Source organism: Bison bison, unplaced genomic scaffold, assembly GCF_000754665.1.
Source record: "Bison bison bison isolate TAMUID 2011002044 unplaced genomic scaffold, Bison_UMD1.0 scf7180017864112, whole genome shotgun sequence".
NCBI lineage: Eukaryota > Metazoa > Chordata > Mammalia > Artiodactyla > Bovidae > Bison > Bison bison.
The window spans coordinates 412,421-419,030 of record NW_011494684.1 but is presented as its reverse complement, the minus strand read 5'-3'; the positions used below and the strand labels follow the sequence as shown (position 1 = coordinate 419,030).

General features: G+C 37.0%; 1 pseudogene; it reads right to left on the bottom strand.

Annotated features, from left to right (window-relative positions):
- Positions 1 to 3,094: 3,094 nt before the first annotated feature.
- On the bottom strand, positions 3,095 to 6,002 carry LOC104988015 (annotated as a pseudogene).
- Positions 6,003 to 6,610: the final 608 nt, after the last annotated feature.

Sequence of the window (6,610 nt, the reverse complement as noted above, 5' to 3'; positions counted from 1 at the left end):
GGTGGGGGTGGTGGTTAGGGGTTGTGTAATTGTTTACCATATTGGAAACTGAACTAGAAATGTTTATAATTATTATTTATTGAGTCATTTGAAAATAGCAGCAATGACTTGTTTACATATTAATAACATCTTCATATTTCGAAATTCATTCTCACATTATAGATGCCCTGAGATATGGGTCCTAATGTAAAGTGTCAGTTTGTTCCAAAATATAAAAGAACACAATAAAAGGCAAAGCTTGTAAATAATCTACCATTTTAACCGGTTTTAAGTGTACATTAAGGTAAATTCACACTGTCATGCAACTGTCACCACCATCCATCTCCAGAAATTTTTCAAATTCCCAAGCTGAAACTTCATACCTGTTAAATAATTAACTTCCCGTCCTCACCGTCTCCCAACCCTTGGCAATCACTAAATTTTATTTGCCTTGGTTTATAATACCTGAGTCTGAAAAGTTACGAAATGTGTTAAAATGTCGCCAAAGTTTGCTCATTTTTAATGGTCTTGTTTCCATGTTACTTCTCATTGCCTTCACCTCCAATATGGAAAGTTCTTTTTATCTATATACTTTGCCTAGACAGCAAAAGATTCTGTCTTACAATACATTAATTGTATTATGTTCTTGATTATTTTTAAAAAGCAAAATTTCCTTACTTAGAAAAAAACTAAGATTCTTTACAATTGTGTTACATTTGTGCTTATCTTTAGATGTTTTATTGTCACCTTCAAATCATAATATTTGAAGAAAAACAACAGTAATTTCTGAGGCACCCATAATCCTATCTTAAGAGTTTAAATCTCCTGACAACTTTTGATTTTTGCTTCCCTAAACCTATCTTTGATATTTCTAAGTGGGTCTCTCGAACTCCAAAAGATTTTTTCCTTAACTTATGAAAGAGGGATGTTGTTTCTAAATAATTAGGTTTTATTTATGTTGCTATTTATGAGTTTCATGGAAAGATTTGTCAAATCAGAAAAAATGCTTAGCCTTCCCCAGGTTAAATTTGTGTAAGTAAAATTTTATTGCTGTAACTATCTTGGGACTTGAATGATGTTGAGACTTGTTGATGTTTGTTTATCTTCATCCCAAGGATGCTTTGCTTGATGTTAGGCAACAGCAAAATAGTGTTACTAATCATAATTTTAGTTATTTAAAATGTTTACTTGGTTTAAGTCTTTCTCCTTTAATGCAAAACCTGAGTCTTCTAAGCCAGTGGTTTTCATTTGGGGATAAATATCAGATTTATCTGTGCTGCTGTTTGTTTAGTCGCTAAGTTGTGTCTGACTCTTTGCGACCCTGTGGATTGTAGCCCGCCATGTTCTTCTGTCCATGGAATTTCCCAGGCAAGAATACTGGAGTGGATTTCCATTTCCTTCTCCAGGCAATGGAGACTTATCTGTAGAGTTTTTTTAACATATAAATGTTTAGAACCTACTCTGAATCTCTTAACTCGATATTCTTAATATATTATTGGTATATTTTAGTGCATTATGTATATAATGAGTAGGGAATTTTGCACATCTCAAGAATTTTTCCTCTGTAACAAGTATGTTCATTCATTTTTATAAATTGGTTGTAAAGTTCAATATCTTCTTTGAAAATAGCCTTAATCATTATGTACATAGACATTTTGTCATAGCTTTATGTGTTTGTTTATTTGGATTAGCATTGTTTTGCATGACACAGAAACAACCAAATTTCCTTGTCAGTTACATCTTGCTTGATATGAACTCTCTCCATCAATTACCACAGTCATTTTAAGTCTGACATCTACAGATAGTTTTTGTATTACTTGTAAGCTCCCCTGAAGGTTCTGCAATCAGCTGCAGGGGCCAGATCACATCTTTGACAAAGATGCATGGTCCCCAGAGTCCAAGTAAAAGGACTGTGCCAGTTACTTCAAACTACTGACACTTCAATGAATAATAGATCTTGGGTACAGGCTTCTGATGTCATCATTTAAACAACTTTAAGACTGTCCTGAAGAGGAAAGACCATGCTAATGGTCTAAATTAGGATCTACAGAACTCTTTTTAGTAAGAAGTAGATGGGTTCATGATACTGCTAACCCAAGACCCAGCAGGACAAGAAATGATTACATAGAATGGATGAACTAATGAGAGATGATTGTAGCTATTTGTTTGGAATATTGTTGATATTGTTTTAATGTTCTAATTTTCTGAATACATAAGATACATTTCTTATTAACTTATTTATAATCCATAACAATTTAGTAAAATTTGATTTAGTAAACTGAATGAAACATCTTTAGATGATGTTTTATTCTCCCTGCTTGACTCCCCTTCCAAATTCAGAAACTTTTATTAAATATTCTTACTTTTAAATGATAACATAGTTATTTGCAAAGGTTCAGGAAGAATCTACCCTCCTTTTTACTAAATATAATTGGAAAAGTGGTTATATAACAGAGGCTTTGTCTGGAATGTTATATTTGAAAATGATGCTTATTTAGTTGGGTATGACAAGCCATTGTCTTTTTTCCCCAAAACTATTTTAAAATATTATTGCATTCAAATGTTACCCCAAATTATGGAATATGAACTAACCATTTACACTTTCTCTTTTGTAAAATGGCTCTCCCTACAAAATAACTTTTTAAAATAATATTGTCAATAGGTTTTCTTTTTTTTTTTTTATTTTATTTTTTTTTTCTTTTTTTTTAATTTTATTTTATTTTTAAACTTTACATAATTGTATTAGTTTTGCCAAATATCAAAATGAATCCGCCACAGGTATACATGTGTTCCCCATCCTGAACCCTCCTCCCTCCTCCCTCCCCATACCATCCCTCTGGGTCGTCCCAGTGCACTAGCCCCAAGCTTCTGTTGCTTCAGACACAAAATTCAAAATCAGCAGTTTTCCATCTCTCGCTTCTTTTGAACTGCTCCAACTTTCTCCATGCTGCTTACTTGGGAAACAAAATACTGTTATAAAAAAATGCTTCTTTTTGTTTCAGTTGGTCTGTTAATTGTGAAGATTAGCTGTTCAAAGCAGTACTGTTATTTTGTCTCCTTCTTCAATATCCTTTATCATTGACCCAAAAACCTAAGTCCATTAGTTGGTGCTTTTCTACATCTGAGTGGCTGCAATATAGCAGCCACTGTGTGAGATTTCCAGTGTGAGATTCTCTGCCAGTTTATTTAGAAACTGTTATGTGAATAAAGTCTATCTGAAGGAAAATGTCTTCATATTACTGGAGGATTCTTATCCCACTTCTAAATAAATATTCCTCCCCATCTCTGCAAAATACATCCTGGACTGGACTGGCCAGATCAAGCAGAACAGTGATTTGTGATACTGTGTGAAGATCTAATCTGTCAAGTATATGTCTACAGTGAGACCATAAGACTACTTAATATGAAGAAAAAGAGTAAAGAGACTGCCCTCAAAGAATACTTCAAATGTTCCAAAATATATCAACATCTGGCTGCAATCCACACAGAAAAAGGCCAACTGGAATGACTTATGCATGAGATTTCCAATGAAAGCATCTACTGCTTCCAAACTGAGAATGAACACTACCAACATGAAGGACATCCCGTGGACATAACCAACATCAGGTCTGCAGTATGAATATCCTCCTAAGATACTATATAAAACATCGTGATATGGACCATCCACCTGAAAGATGTAGAAAGATGGAAAGGCATACAATGCTGCCGCTAAGTCGCTTCAGTCGTGTCCGACTCTGTGCGACCCCATAGACGGCAGCCCACCAGGCTCTCCCGTCCCTGGGATTCTCCAGGCAAGAACACTGGAGAAGTCATACAATAATTGAGCTTAATTCCAGACCAGCAACTGGACCATCAACAGATACACATTCTCTATCCTAGAAAAGTATATATTTAGATAGAACTTGTTTCATTGAAGCTTTCCCACCATCTCTTTCCTCTAGGGAGGAATATTGCATAAATTCAGGAGTGATATTCAGTTCACTTAATACAAGGAGACTCCAAGCTTTACCATGAACACTAGGGGGCAATCCCTGCACCTTAATTCTCCAACCTTTCTCTTAACTATGAATTACTTCCCAGCCTGGCAGTATTTCACTGGTCCAAATTACCATTGCATTTGAAATACTTTTTCTTAAATCTTTTTTCTTAACATACTGCTTTACTTTCTCAATTTAAGGCTCAGCTCAGAGGTCCCATGTTCTTTTCACTGAGGTTAAAGTTTCTTCCACAGATTTAGCAAGAAGATTTTCTTGTAGTAGCCAAAGATTTCAATGGGACACAAAAGCAGTATCAGTCATATGATGGCCCATACTCGAGAATCAGGATGGAGGTAGGAGGTGACTCGAATTCAGGTTTCTTAGTCTTAAAAACTGAACCAGTGATTTACAGGTCCTCCCTGTTCATTCGTGCTTTGTCCCTGCTGAAGGGCTTTTGGATTTTCTGAAGAGTCTCTCTGGGAGGGACTTTATTGAATAATTTCCAACCAGGAGCATCGTGGACAGCTGATCTGAGCGCCTGTTACTCCTATTTGGAAAAGGTTTCAGAGAATCAGGGGCAGATAGAGGGACTGTTTGGAAGAAGAGTAAGAGAATCACACCCTCTAACTCCCAGCTGCTTCAGGTCCTTGGTTTTTGATGTCTGCAGCCACCAAGCAGCTCCTTTGCAGAAGACTAGCTGCTCATGCTAGCAGTGACCTTGTCACCAGGCCACTCCAAGTGGGCACAACCCCAGGGACAAAGGAAGAAGATCTCAGGGAACTAAGGTTGACTTCATGGGTGACTTTATTGCCAACAATGCTTTCCTGGTACCTCACTTACAGGGTCTGGCTGGTGAGGAAGGTCACTTCCATGACAGGAGCCTAGAGATGTTTTGAAGACTTTGAGAGAAGTCACCACAATGTATCATAAGTCCTGCAGATGAAACTTGGTGGATAGTTTCTTGGGCATGGCTTCCTAGCCTCAGGACAGCGAGTAATAGAGGCTTTTAGAATTCCAACCTGAGATTCCTTATGGAAACCTCCAGCAGAGTAAACTTAACCTCTGTGGTAACATTCTTGCTGTACCTATGTAAATAATCAGGCCATATCTAATAAGGCCACATTCATTTTGTGATCAGGATTCTTTGAGATTCTTTTTGATCAAAAGTGGGGAGACTGTAAGGAAAAAATATACATAAATGGAAAAATAAGTTTTTATTCTAAAGCACACCTGAGTTGTCTGATTCTGATTCTGTAAACTGTAGATAACTGATAGCAATGCCAGATAATTTTTGTCTATTGACATGCAAACAAATTCTGTTTCTAGAGAGAAACAGTCAAAAAAATCAGTTTTTGCTCTATTTGTACATTTCCATATTCCTGACTTTTAACTGTGTCTGTTCTTGGTAATCTCCTTTGACCTGATTGTATCACTTTTATTTTCTATGAATTAGTTAAATAAAATCTTAAACTCATTTTTATTCTTATATCTGTATGAGAGCCATGATTTTACCTGCATTTAAAAATGATCCTTTAATGCCTACTTGGAATTAAACCACCCTTCAATGGTTGACCATGTGTGCCCTGAGCTTTTGCTTCGGCCCCAGAGGGCCTTAGAGAGCAACTTTTCTGAATTTCCATTTTTGTGTATGTGTTTCACATAGTAGAAGTGCACGCATGCTCAGTCATTTCAGGCATGTCCGACTTTTTGTGATCCCGTGGACTGTAGCCCACCAGCCTCCCCTGTCCATTGAATACTTCAGGCAAGAATACTGGAGTGGGCTGTCATGCCTCTCCTCCAGGGGATCTTCCCAACTCAGGGATCAAGTCCACATCTCTTACATCTCCTACACTGGCAGGCGGGTTCTTTACCACTAGCACCACCGGGGAAGTACATGCATATAACTTGCAAATACATACTGAGGTTGTATGTCCAACTTTTTCCTCCCAGGATGTGCAATCAAGATTAGAAAATAGTAGGATACATCATGAAAACATCTTGCTGCATCGTGTCCTCACCAATTTGGTTTTGGGAAGGTTTGACCATTGTGCTCCTTTATCCCACAGTTCATCCAGAAGAAGCATGCCAACTTTCCTGATTATATTCCTGAGAATTTGTCCTCTGAAATTAAGGCCTTTATTTTGCTCAATTCTCAATTTCTGATACCTAGAAATGTGCTTGGAACATAGTAAACACTAAATATTTAATGAATTTTACAGTGGTTTAATTCAATATCCTATGTTTAACAATCATTCCTCCTCTGTATTGGCCTTTCTGGCTTAGATATTGGAAACCTTATAACACCGATGTAGATGAACATATTCACTTAAGAGCTGTATGGAACTTTCCTTAAAACACGGGACCTCATAAATCTCATCAGTCCCATACCCTTTAATCAGAGCCAATTTCAGTTCTCCTTAGGGTGACCAACTGTCCCAACTTACCTGAAACTGAAGGGTTTCCTGAGATGGGAGACTGGGTATTAAAACAGAGACAGTCCTGAGCAGATAAGGATAGGTTGGTCACCCTAGTTCCAGTGGGTACCTGCTAAAGACTGTTACTTTTTCTCTACAATAAGCTGTAAGTGAGCAGTAGCACATGAACATCAGCTTTCTATGGATTCTAGAAAATAGATTTGTTGATCAATTTTCAGT